This window comes from Panthera onca, chromosome A1 (assembly GCF_046562875.1).
Source record: "Panthera onca isolate mPanOnc1 chromosome A1, mPanOnc1 haplotype 2, whole genome shotgun sequence".
Taxonomy (NCBI): Eukaryota; Metazoa; Chordata; class Mammalia; order Carnivora; family Felidae; genus Panthera; species Panthera onca.
Window position 1 is genome coordinate 178,632,638 of NC_138339.1, and position 26,431 is coordinate 178,659,068.

Sequence of the window (26,431 nt, forward strand, 5' to 3'; positions counted from 1 at the left end):
ATCTCTCTAGGGTGTTTGGACTTGCTAATTGTTCCGATTTACATGTTCATCCCAGAAAAACGCCACTGGAGCTTCAGTATCATACATACCATTAAAATAATAGTGCCATGAGTAGTACAAACATGCTATGACTTGTTAAAACCCCAATATTCAATAAAATATAAATACTGCTTATTTCAAAACATGTTTTCAATGCAATCCACTATGTTTCTGGTAAAGATAGAAACTACAGGGTAAACGCAAACCCTAAGGGTGAAAGAAAATTGCATTTCGTTTCAAGTACTATAATATGTTGTCTGTTTATCAATCTGAAAGTATTTTCTGACATTTAAAGTCAGCTAAACATCAACATTTTAGAAATTAACCTCAATAATGTATATAATTTACAATACAATTTGTATATGTATATGCTGAGATAAAATATATTCATAATGATCAACAAATTGGCATAGATTTTATCTGCATTAAAAATACTAGGAATCAATATTCTCTAAAGTCTTAAAAGCTGTATAGTCAACAGTTGCCCTCACTATCCTCTGGTTGAAAATCATTATTCTTACCATGTAATACAGGTGAAGAAACTTACAGGTTTAATGCCTCAGCTAATGAGATACAGAAAGACAGTTACGGCAAGGGTCAACAATCAGAATTTATTTGGGGATGTCACTTTCAAACTGCTGTTTCACATCGACATCTGAAAGAAAATCAATTATATAGAGCTTACTGGCTTAGAGAATGTCAATGCAATGCAGTTTAATTCATCATTAAACCTGTACTGCCTATTTCACCAGTCTGTTGTTTACTGTGAATAGTAATGCTGAATAAAAACCACATCTGGAGAATAAAGAAAGGTTTATTTATTGGGATGTCTCCTAGACATTGGTAACATTCCTACCGAAGTGCTTTCCTATCACACTGAATACATGTTTTTTTTAAAGGTTTAAATTCACTGAATGGCACTGGGGTAGAAAGCAGAAGAGATCATCATTCTATCATAATGAATGTAGAGTGCTATTGTTGTAATTTCTGGAATTGCATTAAAATATGCAGGGAAATGAGCTTTCTCAATAAAGAATAATGGATTCAAAGGATAGCTGGAGTGACACAGAGGTAACTAATTTTCCCAATTCCAGACAATTTACTGTCTGACAAAGAAAGCTTATATATATTTGGGGGTGGGGATGAGGAGCATTATTATCTCCTGGAAATACATACAGAGAGGAAGAGGGCTTCATTCACTGAATCCTTTTATAAAGAATAAACTATGATAACAAATACAATGCAGTAGACTGAAAGTATTGGCTGAAGACATACAAATCATTCTTAAGTGAATACTTCTTGAATATCAGTGAAATAGAAGGCTTAATGTCAATTTGTAATTTACTGAAATAAGTTTAGTGGGAATTAAAACATCTATAAGAATGCCTAACAATTCCTATAAAAAGTTCTAAGATAAAATTCTTAAGCAGGCATTTTGTAGGAGCTGGATTGTAGAAATCTTTTCCTAATTTTATTTGATAACAGTGGTTATGCAAATATTATATTCTGTGGGTTACAACTAAGAGATATATGTTTAGGAATAATATATGAGGGAGGAAATAAATGGAAGAGGAGTTCTCTGTATAAGACCATGCAGGTTATGCAGTGCACGACTCTGGCACTGTTTATGTTTGCTATAATGTGACATGTGTCCCTGGACCTGTTCATGTGATGAGCCCATATAGAAAGATTAGTGTATTTTCTCTAATTTATTATAAAATTGGCCTTTTAATGTAAGAGCTGTAGTGTGACTGCCCTTAATTAAATACTACAGAGTCCTTTGTCCATCTTTCTGTGCTTTGCTTTAGCCAATTGACTTAGATCTACCTTCCACTACTTTTGAAATCTCTTCACCTCTGATCTGAAGTTTGATTAAGTTCTCCACTGATTTCTTTTATTTCAAATATTATATTAAAATTTATAGATGATCTATTTATACCTTTTAACAGTTTTGCCCCTTAACATTTTTCCTTTGCTTTAATTATGATATGATTTTCTATTTATCTGTTTATACACTTGGTGCAAATGTTTTTACAGACTTTTTCAAATTGTTTTAACATCATAAATGATTATTTTGTGAATGGTTCAATTTTGTAAATTCTGGTGTACCCCCCATGGATGATTGGTGTCTGTGTCTTTTATAATTTTAGATAATGCAATCATCTTCAAAATATTCAGGTGTTTTTTTGTTGTTGTTGTTGTTGTTGTTTTGGGTTTGTTTGTTTGTTTGTTTGTTTTACTCTTGGAGTCTCTGAATTCCCTCTAGAGCAGTGAATGCTGCTATGGACTTCTGGTACTTTCGTAGGTCCATATGCAGTTTTTTTCTAACATAATTTTTATGAATTATTATGTCATGAATTGGATTATGTTCTGTAGCACTGATTTTGGTTCTAGTTTCTGATCTTATTGAGGCCCAAGGTCATACCTCCTCCCTTACAGATACTTTATTAAGCCCATGTCTAGCAAGTAGGTCATATAGCTTTCTATCCTCTCTTCCAATGAATTCATGGGTTTTCTATTTCTGCTTTGCATTACCATCTTTTTTTCTAACATTTTCTAGGATTTATATTTAACTTGGTAGTATATAATAAAATAAGGTTGGGTGTGTATCTGCAAATGCTAGGTTCAGCATGTTTCCAATATGTACATAATTTTATAAATGCTTTTTGTGTCTCTAGTATATCTAAGTCAATGCACATTACTTCCTCTCTCGATCACATATTCTTTTTCTTTAAATTTATTCACTTATTATTTCAGAGAGAGAGAAAGAGAGAGAGAGAGAGAGAGAGAGAGAGAGACAGAGACAGAGACAGAGGGCACACACAAGTAGGGGAGGGGCAGAGAGAGAGAGAGAGAGAGAGAGAGAGAGAGAGAGAGAATCTGAAGCAGGCTCCAGGCTCTGAGCTGTCAGCACAGAGCTCAATGTGGGGCTTGAACTCCTGAACCATGAAATCATGACCTGAGCTGAAGTTGAAGGCCTAACCGAGTAAGCCACCCAGGCGCCCCTGGATCACATGTTCCTATTCAGTCTTCTGCATTTTCCATTCCCTCTATGCCATAGTCACCTGGCTATGTGATTACATATACACAGGTATTCCTATTGGATATTTGGTAGAACCAAATTATTATTATTGTAAAAGATATTAAAGATTATGTCTTTCAGTTTCTTTCTATTGCTTAGAAGTAAAGAAACTCACACTGGGAAAAGGCAAGTCATTGCTCAATGTCATTCAGAATGATGTCCTGGCACAATATCACTAAAACACCTTCTGATTTGCAAATAAAAAGCTTGTGGATCACATATTTGTAAAATTTGAGAAACTTTATATTGCTCTATTGAAGTAGCACCAGAATTATTATCTCTGTTCTCCAAATACAGATCTTCATTAAATTGAACTAGAGATAGTAATATGAGGCATGAAAGTGTTTTAAATTACTTTAGCACAGTAACCTTGATTTCTGTTCACATCGTGGCTTTTATAAAGCACTGCGAATGTTGGAAAATGGTTGTATCAATTTTTAGTTTTCTGTTTCCTAAATGGTTCTGGTAATATGTACTTCTAATTCACTATTTTAATTTAGGCTTTAAAATGTAAAAATTACAAAGGTCCTTTAACTAAAGCTTAGTTTTATTATATGAATACTCATGTCAAACCATTTATCGTATTATATTCATATGTATCAAATGTATTTTTCAATTTACAAAAGTTGCTTAATATTTATATTTATATAAATCAAATATATTTTTCAATTGACAAAAGTTGCTCAAAAAGATTTTTAGTTTTTATCTTATACCAATGGATTAGAATCTTTGAAAATGTCCACTAAACTTTTTGTACACATTAATCTTTTTGGTACTAGTACCTTTCAGAATGAGGTACAGAAATTCCTAGCATGTCAAAACTGGTTGATTGCCTTTTGACCCGTATTTGCTTATCATCTGCATATCTTGAAATTCCAATCTAATCCTATCTCCCTCTCTTCAGGGAGTTTTGTGCATTTTATGTGTTCTTAAACACTCCATATCACCTCATACATTCTTGCATCAGCACAGGTTGCTTTCCTTTCTTGGAAGTACTTCCAGCACAGGTTGCTTTCCTTTCTTGGAAGTACTTCCAGTTTTTCTGGGAAAGTTTGATGTATCCCTGAAACATCAATTCAAATATTGCCTGGTTTATGACATTTTATAGACTCCTCCAGGTGGTGAGAAGAAAATGAAGTATGTTTTGAGGCAGTAAGCTGTGTAAGAATCTCCATTTAATAATTATAATACGGTGTGAATGTGCATGATCACCTCTGAGTGTTATTGGTAAACACTTTTTTGTTGTTGTTTAAATTATGTGAAAGATAGCTGGCTATGCTCCCTGGGTCTGCGTGCATCTGCTCTTTGGAACCACTCACACTGCTTGATGTGATTTGACCACCGAAGTTTCACTGCTCATTCACAAGACCTGAGGAGTTACACATTTTTGTAGACTATTTCTTATTCCTTTGGGGAGTGTTGTGAGGGCAAGGAATGTTTTACAAGTGAAGGCAACTAAATTTAAGTATAAAAAAGCCTCTTTCTGCTTAAGTAAGAATTAAACAGAACATAAAATTAAGAAGCAAAACAAAACATGTCTCTCCTACCTCAAGGCAACTTGCTCTTAGTCCCTCCTTGCTGTGGGGACCAGAGTCGTATGATCTCTCTAAAGGTGTTTAATCATGTAACTTTCTTGCACAAAAATAAAATCAAGAGAATTTACTATTCATTTTTAAATTAAATTTTTGTTGAGATATGATTGGCATATATCATTGTGTAACTTTAAAATGGACAAGGTGATGATTTGATACATTTATATAGTGCAATATGATTCCTACTGTAGCATTAGGTAACACCTCTATCAGGTCACATAATTATAAATTCTTTTTTATGGTAAGAACATTTAAAATCTGGTCTCTTAGCAATTTTAAAGTGTATAATACAATGTTATTGACTATAGTAGCTAGGTAGTAGGTTGTACCTTAAATATTCATTAGTAATCATAAAATATCTGCATGTTTTAAATACAGTCCAACAAAACAATATTTAAAAAATCCTCTAGAGAGTGCACGTTGAAAGTAAAGTTTACCAAAATACTTGTACAATTTATGATCTAGGCAGTACTGCCTATGAATTCATCTTTTACAAGTACTTACACAATTGCTCACTGATATATTACATGTAAGAGAAAAGAAATAAGGAAAAGAAAATTTAGCCATCTAAAAGAACATCAGTCAAGGCATTCTGAGGAAAAAAAGCTCTTAATCCTATTCTAATCCTACCTCCTGAAGCTAACCATTCTTAATAGTTTCATATGTATTCACCCAAGATATATGTCTATCCAAATACTATCAAAAGATATTTTAACAAAAAGGAATTATGTTATAAATACTACTCTTTAACTTACTTTTTTCACTTAATAATACAATACTATGGATTATATTTTTTGCTATTCCAATGCATAGTGCTCAATTGTATATTCTAACAGCCACATAATGTTATTTAGTATACTATTTTACACACTTTCAAAAGAATAATTCAATTTGTTATGGTGAATTTAACTGATATGCTATGATATTTTACTCCCTTTATGAAATTTTATGATGCCCCAGCATAGAGAAATGTTGAGTACAAAAGTAATTTTAATATATAGATAAGCTTAAAAACAAGAAAAGGGGATATCCAAGTGCTAACAAAAAAGAGAATTCAAAGCCACAGTGGTAAGCTGGAATTAAAGTTGCATTAGTGTTTCAGCATATTTTGACTCAATATATGTTTAGTGGCTTGGATTTTAAAATTAATATGGAGATCAGACACATGCATGGTTATAACAAAACTGATAAAACCTTAGAAAGCTGGAAGCTGAGCAAAGCCATCATATCTGTGAATAAAGAACCTTGTTAATGATTTCACATGCTGCAGTAACAAAGGATACATAGAAACTTATTGCCAGTGGTCAGTTAAAAACCAAATCTACACTTAGGTAAGGAGAGACTTTATTTGAAAAGATTATTTAATAAAGAGAACAGTCTGACCTCAGCATGTGTGAGTGTCTCAAAATCAAAGAGAAAAAAGCTTTTCTTTTATAGGGAAGAATAATTGGGGTTAGCAGGGACTTTGTAGGGAAATGGGTCAAGCAGATGGCAGTGAACATACAGTATCAATTGAGCTGTTTAACAGAAAACATACTCTCTATGGTCGGCCAATTCCGAGAATGAGTTTTTAAGGGGAATGTTCTGCACTATATTGATTGTTGAAGCTTGGAGTCAAGCCAAAAATCAGGGAGAATGGGAAAGAAACTTGTGAAGATTTACTAAAGTTTAGTCAAGCCAAGTCATTGAGTCAGTTATTAGTAATTATGAGCATTTGGTCACAACTGGGATCATTCATCAATGAGTTGGCAAATTCACACCCCAGGAACTAAAGATAATAGAGCAATCTAAAAGAGACTTAATTCATTTAGGCTTAAATGCATTCAGAGAGATAAAAAATGAAAATATATATAAAATTTTATTTTGTATTTATATTTATTTATATTTTATAAAAATAAAAAATGTATTTTGAAGTTACAAAATATCATAGCTAAAAACTAATAGACCCTAAATTGCAAGGATTCACAATATTGTAAATTGAAGCTAGATTTGATAAAGTACCAAATAGAATTTCTATTAAATAGCCTACAGTCACTACAATAAAAGAGTAACTTAAAGTAAGTTAAACAATAGCTAAAGAAAGGATTAATGAAATGTTTTTTATATAACAACTGGAAGAAAATAATTGGAATATACATAATAGGAAAAGGATTACTACCTATGTTTTAAATGTTTTTTTAAAAAAACAGTAGAGAAAATGGTCCAAAATAAAAATGACAACTCAAAAGCTAAAGCATAAAAAGCCAATAAATATATGAAAATTATAAGAAAATTAAAACAAAATACCATTTCTCAGATACAATATTCAAAAAAAACTAAGAGTTTTTAAAACCATTAGTTAAATTTGGGAAAATAGATCATGTTATGTACAACCTTGAAAGGAAAGGAATTGTTGCCACAACTGAAGAATAATTTGGCATTATCTGTTGAAATTTTATATGTGCATCTTTGCCCTGGAGTGTGTACTTCTACAAATTTATTTAATAGGAGTCTCTTTAAGTTGGCATAAGTATATGCAGAGTTTATGATAACAAAAACATTGAAACACTCTAAATTTGTAGTCTTAGACAAATTTTAATAAAATAGATTTTAGAATATACTTGTGCAATAAAGTTAGAAAATCTGAGGGTTTTCAATGTGCTTTTCTTGGCCTATATTTTATCTGCTTTTTTCTCTCTCTATATATATTATCAAGAAAAAAATCAGTAGTTGTACTGCTATGATCCTTTTGAATTGGGGAGGCCCCAAATGCATCTTAATTAGAAAACATTAATAATTATAGTAATTGGCTAATTAGTTTACTTATTAACATTATCAAATAGTTTGTAGTAGACAGTGTTAATAGTTAAATAGTTAATGTAGTAGACAGTGTTTTATCTGGCCGATAAGCTGAAACACTCATTTTAAGATGTCTGTATATAGTCATAAGACACAGAGAAGACAACTCAAAACCCAAGCAACTTTTAGAGCCCTGAAAACTGAGTTGTTTATCAACATAAGATAGGGCATATTTTGATAACACAAGTCAAATTGAAAGGCTCAATGTGATGTAAAAGTCTAGTAGAATGATATTTTGGAATATTATCGGGTTTTTTTGTATCTTGCTGGTTATTGCATTGAGATAGCTAGCTATCTTGTAGTACAGAAGAATATTTTGCCACAAGCAATAAATGGTACAAACATTAAGAACAATGTTTTTGTATTGTGGTGGGTAGCAAGGTTGAGGGGAGCTCAATGTACATTTGCCTGATAGATACAATGCAGCCTAAACTTTCCAAATCTGTTAATTCTTCTCCAGGTGGATACAGCTAGAGAATCAGGAGGAGAGAAATAAAATTTTCTATTTCGTACGTTCCTAGGTAAGTAAAATTTTGAACACTCCATCCGTTAGGTTGGCGAGGATGAGACTAGAGATTTGTGCAAACTCCCCATGTTAACACATGATAAATGAAAAAAAAAAAAATCCAGTAAGAAAAAAAAAAAAATGTCTAGTTGACAATACAAGGTAGATAGTGTCCTAAGTGCCTCAGATAGTCTCAGCAAATTTCCTGTGGCCTGATGAGATCCCAGAGCAACCTAATTGTCCTGGGTGCCAAAATACCCACTAAATTATAAACAAAAACTTACATATTTAAATAGGCAAAAAATGGTGTCTGGGTGCCTTAGTCAGTTAGTGTCCAACTTCATCTCAGGTTATAATCTCACAGTTCATGAGTTCAAGCCCTGTGTGAGGCTCTATGCTGACAGCTCAGAGCTTGGAGCCCGCTTCGGATTCTGTGTCTCCTTCTCTCTCTACCCCTCTCCCACTTGTACTCTGTCTCTCTATCTCTATCAAAAATAAATAAAAATTAAAAAATTAAAAAAATAAATATGCAATAATAATAAAGAGGACATGTTTCATAAGAAGAATTAAATGTCAGTTACATGCTTGTCACTATAATTTAGGACTCTGATAAAAAAGGTGGTCACATCTGGTGATGGTAGACAGCAACCTAAAGTCACATCAGTCAGTCTTCTTGCCATACTGCCATATGCCCCAACCCTGTGTGATATTTAGGGCAGAGCATTTGGGAAGGTAATACCCATTCAACTATCTGAAACTTACTTTTTAATGTTAACTGGGTAAGAAAAACAATGAACTCTTTTGGAGGCACTTGAGAAGAACTAAAAGTGGTAATATTTTATATTAGGTAAAGTATGGAAAAGTTACTTCTTTTTTCCCCAGAAAAGGTAGCTAGATCAATTGATCTATTGATCAATCTATGTAAGTAAATAGATTTGCAATTTATCTATCTAGAATTTAACAGATATAAAGATCTTCGTCTATAGATGATGGATTAGACATAGACATAGACATAGACATAGATGCAGAGGCAGAGGTAGAGACTGAGACAGAAAACAGACAACAACCAAGATCTTCTTTTTCTGAATTCAGTATATTTTCTTATTATATCACATCGCTGCCAGTCCCACCATCTCCCCCATAAGAAATTTGCTTTGATTGCTTTGTAAGGTAAATGAACTAGTTTCTCACCTGCAGGGTTTGCTTATTCTTCTTAACACAATTCAGAGTTAATGATCCCAAATAATTGCTTGAGCTAGTTCAACGACCATCTGCCAAATGAAAAGAGACATTTCCTTCCTGGGAATGAAAATGGGTCCGCATATATGTTGTTATATTTATGTCTCTTGAAATAAATGCTGCATGGGATCTGATAACAACAAACTTGAGTTGTATTTATAATAAAGGGGTCCATTGTTTCTAATGATAATAATTACCACAACCATTTTCAGAGCACATTTTATTTGGTCCTTTGTTAATGACTTTATGGGAAAGTATTATTAACTTTCTCTTCCAGAAAAATGAATTGTATTTAAAGGAGATTATATCACTTGCCAAAGGTCACCCAGATAATAGGTGTCATAGACAGAATGAAAATTGAGAGGGTATTCTTAGCCTTTGTATAACACCATTTCAGTTTACTAAAAGTAATATGATTCTGGGTCTACATTTCTATTTATAAAGGTATATACCACTTTGAAAGTGTTAATTTATTGATGTTTTCTATATTAGTTGAACAAAACTTAATCTTCTAACTGCTTTGTTGAGAAAAACACTGCAGGGGAATAAGAGCAGAAGAAGGAAAACCAATTAAGAGACTGTGACAGTAATCAGAATAAAGACTATTTTTAATTTTTTTTTTTCAACGTTTTTTTATTTATTTTTGGGACAGAGAGAGACAGAGCATGAACGGGGGAGGGGCAGAGAGAGAGGGAGACACACAGAATCGGAAACAGGCTCCAGGCTCCGAGCCATCAGCCCAGAGCCTGACGCGGGGCTCGAACTCACGGACCGCGAGATCGTGACCTGGCTGAAGTCGGACGCTTAACCGACTGCGCCACCCAGGCGCCCCAATAAAGACTATTTTTAATAGTCCAGGGTGGTGGCAGTGAAAAAAGTGGTGAGAAGTGGTCAGATTCTGTTGTATTTTTCAATAGCATTTGATAATGAATTGGGAATGGAGTGTGTGAGAGAGACAGTAATCGAGGACAGCTTCAGGATTTGTTGCCTGATTGCCTAGACAGATAAGGTTTCTGTCAACTGAGCTGGGAAACAGTTTAGAAAAAGTAGGCTTTGGGGTCAGGATATGGGACAGTAAAGGGCAGGAGTTAGTCTTGGGCATGCAAAAGTTGAGATGCTTATTGAGATGCTTATGCAAAAGTTGAGAGCTCCCGAATTGGTTTGAATTCAAGAAAACAGAGACTTGATATAGAGTTTAGAATTTATAATGTTTTTGGATGAAATGAGAGTTGGGGTACAATAGTTAAGGATATTACTACCAAAGGCCAGGAAGATTATAGCTAAAAGGTCAGGCAGACAGACACTAAAGCACGTAGCCCATAATTTTCAAGTATCCCTGGGAAATTTTTATGACTTACTGATAAAGCTGCTACTATCTCAGTCTGTAGCAATAAAGCAAGTGAATCACAAGTGATCGCTTCTCTGTCTGTGACTCTCATGTCTGTCCATACATCTGGATGCCACTCCCATTATTATCCTCTTTTTCTGGTACCATCCAAATATTCTGTGAGTTCTCACTGGTGACCTACCCCAGAACCATAGAGGGAGGTAGATGCCAAAATATGTATTTCTTATCTGTTCCTCACCATGCAGAAGGGGCCTTAGAAGGAGCTACTGGCGATGCCTAGGTGGAAAAAATTAATCTAGTACAACTTCCTTGTCAAAATACCTATTAAGAACTTGGATAAATTTTATTTTTTAAAGAATGAATTAGCATTAGAATTATAAATTTGGTAGTTGTGCTTGTTTCCTAGAGCTGTCATAATAAAGCACTACAAACTGAGTGGTTTTAAAAACCTGTGTATCACATTCCTAGAGGGCTTTCAGAATCATAGTGTCATCAGAGCCATGGTGCTTCCTTGCCTTTTGCAGCTTCTGGTGGCAGCCATAAATCCTCGGTGTTCCTTGGCCAACAGTAGCATCACTCTAATTTCTGTCCCTGCTATGACATTGATTCTCCCTCTGTTTCTCTGCCTTCACATGGTATCTTCCTCTCCTTATAAGGATACCAATCATATTGGATTTGGGCCTTCCCTAAGAGCCCATCTTAACTTGATTCCATCTGCAAAGACCTTCTTTCTAAATAAGATCACATTCACACATTCACTGGTACTGCAGTTAGGACCTCAGCATATTTGCGGGAAGGGAAACAATGTGCTATCCAAAGCTGTAGATCTAAATAAAAACACATAGGAAGCAGATTTAGGTAAGGAAAATTTGTGGCCGAGAGATTCTCATGTGACACACACAAGAGATAGGCAAAATCAACAAAGGAGATTGAGAGAATGGTTATTAAGTAGGAAGGTATATGCGTTTTCTATTGTTGCTGTAACAAATTACCACAATTTAAGGGCTAAAACAAAAAAAATATTATATTTTTGTTCTAGAGGTCAGATATCTAAAAAGGGTCTTATGGACTAAAATCAATGTGTCTGCAGGGCTGCATTCTCTTCTGGAAATTTGAAGGCAGATTTTGTTTCTTGTCTATTCTAATTTTTAACGTTGAAATCCTTGGCTCATAGTTTTCTTCTGTCTTAAAGCTAGTCCAGTAGTTCCATGCCCCCTTTATCTACAATTTTGTTTTTCATGGTTTCCATTATCCACAGTCAACTGCAGGCTGGAAGATGATCTTCCTTCTGACACATCATAAAGTGAACAGTAGTAGCCTAATGCTGTGTCATAATGCCTACATCATTCATTTCACTTCATCTCATCTCGTAGGCATTTTATCAGCTCACATCATCAAAAGAAGAAGAATGAATACAGTACAAGAAGATATTTTGAGAGAGAGACTACATCCACATAAATTTTACTACAGTATGTTGTTCTATTTTATTATTGGTGTAGTTACTCTCTTACTATGCCTAATTTTTAAATTAAACTTTATTGTAAGTATGTACATGTAGGAAAAAAACATAGTATATATAGGCATTGGTATAGTCTGTGGTTTCAGGTATCTACTGGGATGCCTGATCCACTAAGAGCATGTCTCCTACTTATAAGTGGGTAGCATTGTAATAGCCAGGTAAATTTTTCCCACATATTATTACTCTGACACTGATGTTTCTGTCTTACTTTTCCAAATTAAATAGACCCTTGTGCTTACATTATCTGGACAATCCAGGATAATCTATTTTAAGATCCACTTATTATCACTTATTCTACTTGTAACCATAATTCACCTTTGCCACGGAACATAACATAGTCACAGTTTCTGGGGATTAAGACATGACTGTCTTTGGTAGACGATCATTCTGCTTACCACAGGGGGAGGCTGGAAAGAGTAATGTTCTTAGGTCCAAATTTTGCAGAGAGAGGAGAAAATGAAAAAGCATGGTTGAATCTTGCTGATGGCTTCATTAAGTTAACTAGGTCACTTGCTGATTGTTCATGAGGTTGAGAAATGAAAATTGACCATGAATTTGTCATCTGGGAAGACATTGGTAGTATGAGAGGAGTTCATGTGTATTAATTTGGGTGACAGGCTGGTATAAGTAATTCAGTCAACAATAGTAAGACAAAATTTAGATATAGCAAATACAGACAACTCTATCGAATATTCATTGGAGAGTAATGATGTATCAATTATCATTGAGTATTCACATAATCCACACTAAAACTGTATTTAATAGGGGCGCCTGGGTGGCTCAGTCGGTTGGGCGGCCAACTTCGGCTCAGGTCATGATCTCATGGTCCGTGGGTTCGAGCCCCACGTCGGGCTCTGTGCTGACGGCTCGGAGCCTGGAGCCTGTTTCGGATTCTGTGTCTCCCTCTCTCTGACCCTCCCCCATTCATGCTCTGTCTCTCTCTGTCGCAAAAATAAATAAAGGTTAAAAAAAAATTTTTAAAAACTGTATTTAATAAAGTGGACACTTTTGTTATTCACATCTCTGTAACATGATAGAGAAATATTGAACGTGCTATGGTTGATTTTCACTATTAATATAACTTAAAATATGTCAAAAACAATATGACAAGGAGTGTTGTATGGTGTTAAGCTATTTAAAATTCTATGGTGATGAATCTAATGTTATTCTGTATGCATTTTGGTCTACTTTATTTTAGAAATGGAAACTGATGTATTAAACATCCCTTTGATTTTGGGGGAGAATTCTTTAAATATATTATATTTCTTCTTTGGCACAGAATTAGGAGATGACTACAGATATATTCATATATTAAAGATTACCTATTACTAAGAGATTACAAACTATATAGGTGGAAATAAAAGGTTTCTGATAGCTCCATTAAACTATAGCATTGTTTTAGCGTTTTATTAAATTTATTATGTTGAATATCCATCATTTTAAAAATCATACTTTGAGAACTGTAAATTCTAAGTTCCTCTCTACCAATTGGATGCTATTTTCCTTTTATAATGTACCTAAGTAGCCTATGCTTCAGCTCCCTTGTCTGTAAAGAAACTGTAAGCCTATCAACTACTGTGTTGTATTCATATAAAACTAGCATAATTTGTATAAATTATGAAAAAGATACAAAATTTTTATTTTAACTTAAAGTAAATATTGAAAATAGAAATTAAGATGACATCAACTCATATTAATGTATGAAAAAGTAGTATTTTTTTGGAAGGGGGAAGAAAATTCAAATATTGCAATGTACCTGCAGAATCTCATGATGTTTCCTCCTAAGGTATTGCTAAAGATAACATAGAAATAAATTTTATATGGTATAAATAAAAATTAAATAAAAATTTGGTATAAATAAAAATTTGGAAAAGACAACTAATGACAAAATTAAAAATAATCAGATTCTTTAAAAAAAGTTATGTCTGGATGTTGATGATATATTTTCATAGTCATGAATTATTGCTGTTATGAGTACACACTTTTTCATATGGATTGATGAATATTTAGTTATAATATATATTTATTTTTGTATACTTGACTGTATAGCTTGGCCTAAACATATTTAAAAGTTTTGTCCTTTAAAAAAACAGATTTAAAATATTTTTCTGTATCAAAAGTATTTATGGTATACTCAATATGTGCCAAGCCCTATTCTAGGAACTGCCTATATAGCAATTAAAACACACACAGACACACACACACACACACACAAAGCCCTGTCCTCATGCTCCTTACATTCTATGGGGAAGAACAGATTTTAAATACAATTAAAATACGGATTTATGTAATAACATCTATTTAAGCCGTATGGATTTTTAACTAGATTTTTAATATTAAAGCTAAATCTGATATTTTAAAGGACCTATATCATAAGACCACATTACTACCACTTTTTAATGAACTTTTATTTTTATGTTTGAATATGATGATCTAGCCAATTGAAAATTTTCCCCCCAAATTGTGAACACACTTTTAACTGTGTGCATTGAGGCAGCAAGGAAATTTGAAGGAATGTTTTGTTTTTATATGCAGTTATTTTTTTTAATTTTTTAAAAATGTTTTTATTTATTTTTGAAGAAAAGAGAAACAGAGCATGAGCAGGTGAATAGCAGAGAGAGAGGGAGACACAGAATCCAAAGCCGGCTCCAAGCTCTGAGCTGTCAGCACAGAGCCCGATGTGGGGCTTGAACTCACGAACCGGGAGATCATGACCTGAGCTGAAGTCAGGTGCTCAGCCGACTGAGCCACCCAGGCGCCCCTTGTTTTTATATGCATTTAATAATATTATTATAAAATTGTGATCACAAGCATAAATTTGAAGTGCCCCAAAGTTTATAAATAAAATAAGCAAGTATTGGTTTTTAAGTGAAAATTAATATATATATCTTTCATATTCAAATATCATACACAAATTACATATATATTTTTGTAGAAATATAATTACTGTTTTCAAGATACTGAATAGTTTCCTGTGAAAATATATAAAGAATTTTTTTTAAGTTTATGTATTTGTTTTGAGAGAGAGAGAGAGCAGGAAGGGACAACACAGAGGGAGAGAGAGAATCCCAAACAGGCTCTGTGCTGTCAGCACAGAGTCCAATGTGGGGCTCCATCCCATGAACCGTGAGATCACAACCTGAGCTGAGATAAAGAGTCAGTTGCTTAACTTACTGAGCCACGCAGGCGCTGCTTTGTGTAAAGAATTTTTAAAGTGTTTTCTAAATGTATCATGTTTTAATTTCCCCTACATTGAACTCTTTTGAATGTCAAATGAATGTTTGCTTATTATTATTACTTAATATTTTAATATAATATAGAAGCAATATTACCATGAACTTTTAAACTATATGACATCAGTATGTGTTCACAAATTTGTATGCATTGCAGTTGTCATGAAACTAGTCAGAGCTTTTCACAGAATGTGCAATTAACCAATGTTCAAAATTGCTTTTTCTATCTGGACATACTAATAGGTGCAGAACATTTTGCTAGAAAAACTATATAAAGATTATTCTGCCATATTTTAACACTAGCTAAGTAATTGGATGCATTAGGAGTCTAGGAATTTCAGCACGAATCTGCATTAATCCCCACCAAGCTTGAGTCAGACATAGCAGAAACCCTGAAGGATTCTGTGCTCTTAATTACTGCTCCTTTCTTTCTCAATATAGAACTCCCCTGGTGATGAGCGACTGAAGAAAAATCCATCACTGAGGCACTCAAAGTTTATAATCCTTACCAGTGACCTTTTCATGAACCCAAATTTAAGGACATTTTTAAAAGAAGGAGTGCTTAAGTATAACATTTAAGAAACTGACTTAATTAAAACAGTAAACATTAAAATAATCAAGTTGCTTGGCATAAAACCAATTCCTACTAGATCACCTGTCAGTATGCCAAACAATAATTTTTGGGTTTGTTTTTAAACTTAACCTTCTCAACAGAGACTGATTTTTTTTAATCAAAAATAATTTTATTTTAAAGATATTTTTTAAAGGTTACAATAGACCTAAATTTGTTATAGTTATAAATATAAATATAATTTTAAAAATATTAAAGATTTTAATGTAAACACTTTATTTTTAAATTCTGATTGCCTTTAATAAATATTCATATTTAGGAAATCTTAAATATGGCCGCCTTGTCTTCACTCCAGAGCCTCTTGATTTATTTCATTTCCAGAATGATTTTGAGACTTGACAATGCAGTAGTCTCAGTGAAACTCCACATCATGAGATTAGAATATACTTGATATTTCTCAGCCTAAAGCATCATTTAAGTAAAAATTTTTCTTTGATTGTCATTCATGTGAGCCGTCAGTACTTTTCTACCATTGCCTGTATTGTGCACAATGATATTTTAGTCTTTTGTAAAATGCCTGTAGCACAGTGTTTTCAACTGCTATGAACACTCAATCTAACAATTTAGTGGATTATCCCTTAGTTCTTTCAACGTTTGTCACGGTTTCTGGTGTCTAAAATGTGTTGAAATTTTGTTGAGTTTGTATATGATCCCAAATGACCTCAAAGTTCTGAAGAGAGTAAGTAGGGGAAGAGAAAAGGATGGTCCATTTCTTTCCAAATGAAAATAAAAACTTTATTTAGGATATTATTCTTCTTGGTTCTCAAGAAGGATCTCCTTCTCTTGAACATAGTCACCAGGGTAGACTATTGTAGTTCCTTGAAGCAGATTTCTATGGTTATGGTAAGAAATTGGATCAAATGTGATTATTGGCCATAGCTATAGATTTCAGCCTCCAAGCAGACAAGATAAAATTCTTACCCATTATGGGATCTAGAAAAGGATATAGTTTATGACTAGATGATTTATTTTAATGAATATCTAATTTGCATGTATGTTTAAAGTCATTTTTGCCTCTTACATGTTATAATTATCAGTGGAAACGTAACTGTGTTGATGAAACTGTTAATTGCAACTGTATTTCAAACAATATATTTTGATTACTGATGTTTTCAGATAATTTGCAAATGAGGAATTAATATTGCAAATAATTCCATAATATGAAAGCCAAGCAGTTAAAGCTTTTCTGTTTTTTTTTTCAGTTAACTTACAAGAGCAGAACTAGTATTACAAACAAAATTCTAATATAAAAGCTATGCAGTTAACATTTTTATACTCCCTGTAGATACAAAAGTTAAGAAACTAGATGAAATAAGTTCATAAATAAGTGTAAACTCCAAATATAACTTATCCTAAGCATTGATATAAAAATGATATATAATGCTAAAATTTTTTATGGGTAGGCTACAGATGATATCCATCATCCTATGAAATTCTTCCACCTTCCAATCTTTTGTCAATGTAATCGCTATTATTCATAACTGGATATTTATATATACTATATATACTGTGTTACCCAAACCCACTGTAATTCCCTTGAGTATAAAACCATATTTTAAAAGCATCTATAATAGTAACTGGCACAAACTATTAGCACAAACTATATTATTGTATCAGAATCTATCATTTCTCTTTCTTATATTTAAATATGGGACAGAAGGATCTCGTGAAATATACTTCAAATTAACATTATTATATAATACTTACTAATCATCACTCTAAACACAAAGAATAAATTTCTCAGTGAGAGTATTAGAAGTGAGGTGTCACCTAAAAATATATTTTTAGAGGCAATAGTAATCTTTAGACTATATTTATAATTAGATGAGTCTACAAAGAACTGTATTAATGCTCAAGCCTGAGAGTAGAACTGGCCGTGGGTCAGAAATTTTGAGTAATGTTTGGCAGGATACATGTGAAATAATTTTTTATCACAAAGTGTTTATAACCCTATTTCTTCACTATGACTTATTCATTGACTTGTTCCTTCTAAAGTGAATAATAGAGCGATTGGGTGGGGCATAGCTCTTGAAGTGATCTTAGAGATGCTTCTTCTGACAACTCAAGTGTTTGTTGAGACATTTAGTATGATTTTGCAAGTTTTGAATATCCTTCAGAAATACCAACTTCCCCATATATTTTCATCTTAATTCCACTTAATTCCATTTAATCTTAGAATTCTTCTGGCCTCCGTGACAATTTTCATGAGGCAATTTTGAAAATTCCCTCAGATCCAGATGGAAGACATTCACCAGATAAGTTCCTGATCAACAACAGGCGATGTTGAGGAATAAAGACTGACTTAGTTTAATTTTACTCATTTCAATCTTTTTTGTTCATCCAACAAACATATATAAAGTACTTGCTATGGGTAAGGTACTTAGTTAGGCCTTGATGATATAAAGAAATATTAAAATATAGACACAGAGTTTAAGATACTTATGTTTTAATAGGATAAATAAATAAACAAATCAGTGATTATAGTCTTGCAGATCACTGAAAGAGAACACTCTGATATTTGAAGATTAGCTGAAGTTAGGAACATGAAGTAAAGGGCTGAGACATTTCAGACAAAAGAAACAGCATTTAAAGACATAAAAAATGACATGTTATGCAATCAGAAAAGAATATAAACCAGACTTAACCTTCTATTAATGATTACAACGTGACCTGACTGATTCTTTGCAATAAACCACTATAAAACTTGTACATAAAACACAAAACAACATTGGTGAACAAAAAGACGTAAGCAGATTTTGGTGGAGGCACATATTCATAGGAAGGGAATTTTACAAAGTATATTCCCATTTTTTGTGGATTTTACCCTGAAGTCATGCATCATTAGGGAGGCAAATGAGGTGGCAGTGGTTGTGGAAGGTCCGTAGTTTTGTGGCCTGGAAATTTTGAGAATTGAATATGGGGAGATACTAGTTTTCCAAGAGAAAAAAACATTGTGAAAGAAAAGAGACAAAAAAACTCTCAAATTCTGTACATTGTATCTCTGTTTGACCCCTCAATCAATGCATGTCTAGACTGAAAATAAATAAATAACAAAAATCATCCAAAAGAAACCTCAACTAAAAACAAAGGATCTGAAATGAGACCAGAGATAAGGCCCATGAAACAGTTTTTTATTCAAGTTCAGTTAAAATAATTGAATGCTAAAGCTGAAGACACAACTCTCAATAGAGAAAAATAAAATAATCTGTCTCCACTAAGTGATATTCATAATTTCCAGGACTCAATCTAAAATTACCTGATTTATGAAAAACCAGGTGAATGCAAAACATTCACAAAAGAACAGGAAATGAACTGAAACTGGTAACATGATCCTAATATTATAAGTATCCAAAAATATGGTAAAGTAGATATTATAACTACTGTAAGAAAAGTTTAACATAGTATGTTCCTGATGAAGGGAAAGAGGAATTCTCGGCAGACATATAGGTATAATAAGAAGGAAGCAAAGGAACTTCTAGACCTTAAAAAGTACGATATCCGGGGCGCCTGGGTGGCGCAGTCGGTTAAGCGTCCGACTTCAGCCAGGTCACGATCTCGCGGTCTGTGAGTTCGAGCCCCGCGTCAGGCTCTGGGCTGATGGCTCGGAGCCTGGAGCCTGTTTCCGATTCTGTGTCTCCCTCTCTCTCTGCCCCTCCCCTGTTCATGCTCTGTCTCTCTCTGTCCCAAAAATAAAAAAAAAATAAAAAAATAAAAAGTACAATATCTATGGTAAACAAACAAACAAACAAACAGTCTACTAGATGAAATTAAAGGAGATGGCAGGGAAAAGACAAAGTAACCTCGAAGGTAGTGCAATAGAAATGACCCAATGCGGGGGGGGGGTGCCTGGGTGGCTCAGTTGGTTAAGCTTTCCACTCTTGGTTTTTGCTCAGGTCATGATCTCAGGGTTTTGTGGGTTTGAGCCCCACATCAAGCTCTGCGCTGGTAACAGGGGGCTTGCTTGGGATTCTCTCTCTCTCTCTCTCTCTCTCTCTATCTCTCTCTCCCTCTCCCTCTACCCCTCCCCCCACTCATGTTGTCTCACTCTCAATTAAATAAACTTAAAAATTAAAAAAAGATCCAATGTGAAGAAAAAAGAGAAAACAAATTATAAACAATGAACAGAGCTATGGGACTCGTTAGATAATATCAGATAGTCAAACATCTGTACAATTAAAATCCCAGAAGGAAAGAAGAAAGGAGAAAGAAAGATTAGAGCAGAAAAATTGCATATATATATATATATATATATATATATATATATATACACACACACACACATATACGTACACATACATACACATACACATATACACATAAATACAAAAACATATGCACAAATACATATATATGTGCATATAAATATGTGCATCATATAATTTGAAGATAACTCATTTAATTTCCCCACATTTAATCAGGTAAACTTTTAGTTTCATCTCATTGAATTTGATCAATTTTTAGTTTGCTTTCCATTTTGTGATTTTGAAAAGTTTCTATCTCTATGTGAGTGTGAGTGTACACTTTATATGTATATATATACATATATATATGAAACAAATAAACACACGTTTATGTATATGCATATGTATGTATACATATGTGTGAATATATAATAGTAGATGTATTTTACATATGCATGTATACACACACATATATATATGAAATTTAGTATTGTTATGAAATTTAATTTATTAATCAACTAAACAATATATCTTGCAACACAAAGACAGGTATAAAAATATGGGCCAACTTCATAATTTTTTGCCCAGTTTGCTATTGCTTCACCTTGAACTACCGTCTCTTTGCTATTGATGATGCATAACAGTTAAGGTGAGCATGTACCCTCCAATATTAAAGGCATAAAAGGCAATACAGAAGCTGATGCTCTGCTTGGGACATGTTATATGGTGCTATAATTTCTGACATAAGGGTATCCATTAATTAGTTTGTTTGTTTGTTTGTTTATTTGAAAAAAAATAGTATTTCTTCAAAATTTGAAGACTGCCAAAATGATCCCTTGTTAATTGAGCAATCTTTTTTGAACCTTGGGTGAGGTACTGTCATAACTATTCACATAAAAGTTTGTTTTTCCCTTCTGAATATATTATTACCAATAAATTTACATTCAAATGTTTTTATATCCATTTACCATGCTAACCTTAGTCAACTTTTATACTGGAGTTGCAAAGTTTGTTTTTTCTAATTCTACCTTTGCTTCTACATTTATTTCCTACTTTCTTCTCCAAAGATGCAGTTTCCATAAAGGTAAAATTTTAACTTGTAATAGATCTTGGAGAAGTGCAGGGACATAGAAATTCATCAGGGGGTCTCCTTGGTAGGTCAGTCAGTTGGGTGTCCAACTCTTGATTTTTGGGTCAGGTCACGATCCCAGAGTTCTGGGATTGAGTCCTGTGTTAGGCTCCATACTGAGCATGGGGTTGGCTCAAGACCCCCTCTCATTGTCTCTTATTCTGTCTCTAAAATAAAATAAAATAAAATAAAATAAAATAAAATAAAGTAAAATAAAATAAAAACATAAAAACCACTTAAAAAAAGGAAATTCAGCAGAGAGAGAATGAGACAGTAAGAGATTGTGAACCAATGAAAAAGACTTTCCCAGAAATAGCCTGGTTAAAAATCATATAGCACTTGTTAAAGCTACAGTGGCAGAATCAATACAAAGAGTTGTCAGAAAACCAGTCAGTACTGATATGTCTAGATTTGAGAGGATCAGCACAGACTACTTCATGCCTTATTAGGGGATTTAAAATGTATACAATTATTCTAGTCTTGGAAGAATAATGGCAGTTTCCTTAATCCACATGCCTGGGAAATTTATGGAGTTAGGATGCTGGACAAAGGGATATGGAAGATGAGACTTATGGATGGTGTCAGGCAGGAACAGAACACTTCAGAGACTGAGTTGTATTTGTACTGATATACCTTCTTTCTATTGGGACCATATTGTCACATGAGAAGCTATAAATAACTGTTTGAAAAATTAAGAATTAGGTAGACCTGGAATATAAATTATATTATTTACCACAAAGGAACCCTAAGAGAGTATAAAGAGGAACACATTATAAAAAAATAAATGATTTAATTTAAATGTAAATCCAGATCCCACTTTATGCCTAAGAAGTAGGAAACTGGAGTGTTACTTCTCCTACCACCACCACAACAAAAGCAGGATAATCTAAAAAAAAAAAAAATCCTAAACCTACACATCAAATATCTGAAGTTACAAAGCAATGGGATGGCCTAACATCTAAAGAAGGACAGATGAGTGTGAGAAGAGACAGAGCCCAAGGACTAGCTCACTGATGGCAGACGGTTAGGAAGGGGAGGATAGTAGTGTCTTACACATGAGTAAGAAGGATTTAGTTACAGTTATTAACTTATTGCTAGAGACTGATGTGACTTAGCATGAGAGCTGCAGGCACATTAGAGATTTTGTAGCCACACATGGGTTTTTAATCACGAAACTCCACAAGGCATACACAAGAGGGTCTGAGGGATGATGAAAGGAAGGCTGGATATAGTCACCACATTGTATGAGCACAGAAGAAGGTAGAGGCAGCCACAAGAAGAAAGGCAAGAGCCTTACCAAAACTCTCCTCTTCTAAGGAAAAAAGCCTGAAATTGAAAGAAGGGAAACAAACCTTATGGATCATAAGGTAAAACTTGAATGTATTGGACATGGAAAAGGAAGATTTTTCTATCCTGGGGGTATGGCCATTTGAAGGCATACATATAATTTCCTTGGGAATGACAGTGGATGGTGAGGGTATTCTCACGCTCCACAGAGGGCATCCTTAGCTTTTAGAATACCCTTTTGTCCTTGGTCTCAGGAGCCAGGTTTCTCCAACAGGCTAGCACACACTGAGTAATGGCAACAGCCATCTACCTCAGGAGAAGAACAATAGTACAGAGAAAGACACTCTAAGAAAAAGGCGCACAAAAAGTCCTAAAGTTGAGGGCAAAATAGGAACGATGAGGGGAAAACTTCAGCAAACCAGCCCCCACTCTCTAATCATAGGTAACGCTAGATGTCTTTGAGGTTGATATTAAACTCCTGTTAACTATAACAGAAACAAAACCAAAACCTAGTTCTTTTGCTGACTAGAATAATTCAACCCCCTACATTAAGGGCTTAGCAGCAAGAGGAGTATTGATATTCAAAGTCATAAGCATAATTTATCTCAGAATCAAATGTTCCTCACAATGTTTAGTTTAAGAAAACATGATGCACACAAAAATACAAGGTAAAAAAACATTATAAAGTTAATGAGCAGTAAAATAAAACAGAATAAGGGATAAGGTATGGAATTTTAAATAACAAAAACTAATATGTTAAAAGACCTAATGGAAGGAACTTCCTGTGTCTGGTTTTCCACACAAGGAGCTTGAAAGTTGTCCCTCCATCCAATCAGTAAATAAAAAGCTGAATAGACAGAAAAATCAACAACTCTTCAAGTGAAGACGAAGACAGAATGCCGTCCCCATGATTGGACAGACAAACACAGAATAACAACTTAAAGGAGTGGAAATTATTGCAGTAATGAGTGCCCACAGAAGTAGAAAACCTAAATTATATTTGACCAATTACTGGAGTCTCAGTGTAGACAATTCTGAGAGTTAAAAAACTCCAGGAGAACCCTATAATTTTCTAAGACTTCACTCATAGTAAATATGGGAGAAAAATCCTCTCCTGCCTCCAGCAGGGGGAGAGGAAAAGGAACCATTTGGAAATTTGGCAGACCTTACTCACAAGGCCTGACCTCAAGAGAAACTCCAAAGCTGAAGCCAAATCTGCTGGGGTTTTCACAGAGCTTAACTGACTTGAGGGAAAGAAAATACCCAACTCCGTCCAACTCTTATCTTTCATGTGAAAGAAGAAAAATATCCAACTTCAGCACAGGCTAGCCATTCTCTCCCAACCTAAGAGTAAAGACAAAAAACAAAACAAAACAAAACACACACACACACACACACACACACACACACACACACACACAAAACACCCCATGGGGCCCCTGGGGGACTCAGTTGTTAAGCATCCACCTTCCGCTCAGGTTCTGATCTCCCAGTTTGTGAGTTGGAGCCCCGCATTGGCCCTGTGCTGACAGCTCAGAGCCTGGAGCTGCTTCAGATTCTGTGTCTCCTTCTCTCTCTGCACCTCCCCCGCTAGTACACTGTCTCTGTTTCTCTCTCAAAAATAAATTTTAAAAAAACATTAAAAATGTTTTTAAAAAAGACATCATGAAAATACTTGTTGAATACTTTGTGGTCCAGAGGCATAGGCTCACTAAAGACTGATACATAATCATGGGACTATGGAATGCTTTCCCTCCTCTGACACCAGCACATTCCTAAAAGTCTATTTATAGCAGTCTCTTTTACTGGGTACATCATGGCAAACTATCAAGAAGAAATTACAGGCCATGCCATAGACAAACAACACAATTTGAAGAGACAGAGCAAGCATCAGAACCAGGCATGGTAGGGAGGTTGGAATTATCAGATTGCGAATTTAAAACAATTAGGATTAGTATGGTAAGGGTTCTAATGGATAAAGTTAGACAATATGCAAGAACAGATGGGTATTGTAAACAGAGAGATGGGAGCCCAAGAAAGAACCAGAAAGACCTGCTAGAGACAATACACACTGTAATAGAAATGAAGAGTGATTTTTTGGTGGGCTTATTAGTAGATGAAATGGATGAGGAAAGAATCTCTGAGTTTAATAAAAATGTCCAAACCTGAAAGCAAAGTGATCAAAGACTGAAAAAAAAAGAGATAAAAATATCCAAGGAGTGTGGGACTATGAAAGGTGTAACACAAGTAATATGAATACCAGAAGAGAAAGAAAAACATACAGGAACAGAAGAAATATTTGGAAATACAATCATTGAAAAGTGCCCAAAACTAATGTCAGAAAACAAACAACAGATTCAGAAAGCAGGATAAGTTGCAAAAAAAAAAAAAAAAAAAAAAGACTCCTATACATGTAATTTGCAAATATAGGAAAATCAAAGATAGAGAAAAAAATCCCAATAGAAACCAGTGTATAAAAATACCTTATGTATAGAGGAATAAAACTTGAGGGAATTTGTTATCAGTAGACCTGCCTTGCAAGAAATGTTAAAAGAAGGTTTTTAGAGAGAAGGAAAATAATATACATCAGAAACTAGGATCTAAATAAAGGAAGAACACTGAAGAAGTGAAAGTAAAATAAAAACTTTCTTTTCTTTTTTTTTAATTTTTAAATGTTTATTTATTTTTGAGAGAAGACAGAGCACAAATTGGGGAGGGGCATAGAGAGAGAGGGAGACACAGAATCCAAAGCAGGACCCAGACTCCGAGCTGTCAGCCCAGAGTCTACCGCGGGGCTTGAACTCACTAACAGTGAAATTATGACCTTAGCTGAAGTCAGACGCTTAACCAACTGAGCCACCCAGGCACTTGGAAACTTTTATTTTTTTTATTCTTAATTAATATAACAGCTAATAGTTCTTTCAAAATAATATGAACAATGTATTTAATTATATATGCTTATGTATATGTCTTATGAATATATGTAAGATTATATAACATTATATATATTCTTTTTGTTTTTTACATATAAGTGAATCAAAGACATCAATCATATAAGAGACAGAAGGGAGGAATTAGGATTATTTTGTTGTTAAAATGTACTCATAGTACCTGTGAAGTAGTACAGTATTATTTGAAAGTAGACTTTGATTAGCTGTAAATGTATATTGCAAACACTACAACAACCAATAAAAGGAAAAAAAAAGAAAAAAAAAAAGAAAGAAAGGAGTCATACAAAATTCTCATTTAAAAGCACCCACAAGGGGCGCCTGGGTGGCTCAGTGGGCTGAGTGTCTAACTTTGATCAGGTCATGATTTCATGGGTTCAAGCCCCATGTAGGGCTCTGTGCTGACAGCTCAGAGCCTAGAGCCTGCTTCAGATTCTGTGTCTCCCTCTCTCTCTGCCCCTCCCTTGCTCTCACTCTGTCTCTCTCTCTCAAAAATAAATAAACATTAAAAAATTTTTTAGAAAAAACACCTACAAAAAGAACAAGACTGGAAGACAAAATAGAAACAAAGAATAAAGGCATCAAACAGAAAATAGTAACAATTGTGGTAGATATAATTCCACTATATCAATAATAATAACTGAACGTCAGTGGTCTAAATGTACCAATGAAAAGACACAGATTGTCAGAATGGAACAAAAATCACAATACAACTGTATTTTGTTTACAAGAAACCTACTTTAAATATAAAGACACATGTAAATTAAAAGTAAATCTATGGAGGAAATACACTATATAATGCTAATTTTTAAAAAAAGCAAGAACAGCTATATTAATTTTAGACAAAGTAGATTCCAAAG

The 26,431-nt window shown here is 33.9% G+C and overlaps 1 long non-coding RNA gene across 1 annotated transcript in view; it reads left to right on the top strand.

Annotated features, from left to right (window-relative positions):
• Positions 1–12,087, top strand: part of LOC132681929 (uncharacterized) — a 292,491-nt gene extending 280,404 nt beyond the window's left edge. The window contains exons 4-5 of the long non-coding RNA XR_009611331.3: positions 8,012–8,072; positions 12,017–12,087. This is a non-coding gene — a long non-coding RNA (uncharacterized LOC132681929). The remainder of the gene's footprint in view (positions 1–8,011; positions 8,073–12,016) is intronic.
• The last annotated feature ends 14,344 nt before the right edge of the window (positions 12,088–26,431 follow it).